The following is a 401-nucleotide window of genomic DNA, read 5'->3' on the forward strand; positions in this document are numbered from 1 at the left end:
TTGTAAGTATTATTCATCCCCAACTACCAACTAGCCATTCAACATCAGGAGGAATCTTTGGAGCCTGCCGAACAATGAAAAGGACCCCATCAAATTTGTGCAAGAACGAGGACTTCTTCCGGCGCAGCAAAGATGCCAGAACAACCACCAGATGCAGCTCATTTCAAGGTGAACCATCGCTACAACTTCGTGGATCCGTATACTGGCGCGCACACCCAAACCGTGGAGAGAATGTGGGGATCGGCCAAGTGGAGGAACAAGAAACACCGGGGCACTGATAGGCACTTCCTCAAGTCATACCTGGCGGAATTCATGTGGAGGAGCTCAATTGGAGAAGAGGACCCCCTCGATGCTATCCTGGAAGAAGCGAAGATCCATTGGCCACCGCAAGTATTGTCATG

At 50.4% G+C, this 401-nt stretch overlaps 1 protein-coding gene across 1 annotated transcript in view; it reads right to left on the minus strand.

Annotated features, from left to right (window-relative positions):
- Nucleotides 1–401, minus strand: part of LOC116695726 (interferon-induced protein 44) — an 8,948-nt gene that overhangs the window by 1,216 nt on the left and 7,331 nt on the right. The window lies entirely within an intron of this gene.

This window comes from Etheostoma spectabile, chromosome 9, assembly GCF_008692095.1.
Source record: "Etheostoma spectabile isolate EspeVRDwgs_2016 chromosome 9, UIUC_Espe_1.0, whole genome shotgun sequence".
Taxonomy (NCBI): Eukaryota; Metazoa; Chordata; class Actinopteri; order Perciformes; family Percidae; genus Etheostoma; species Etheostoma spectabile.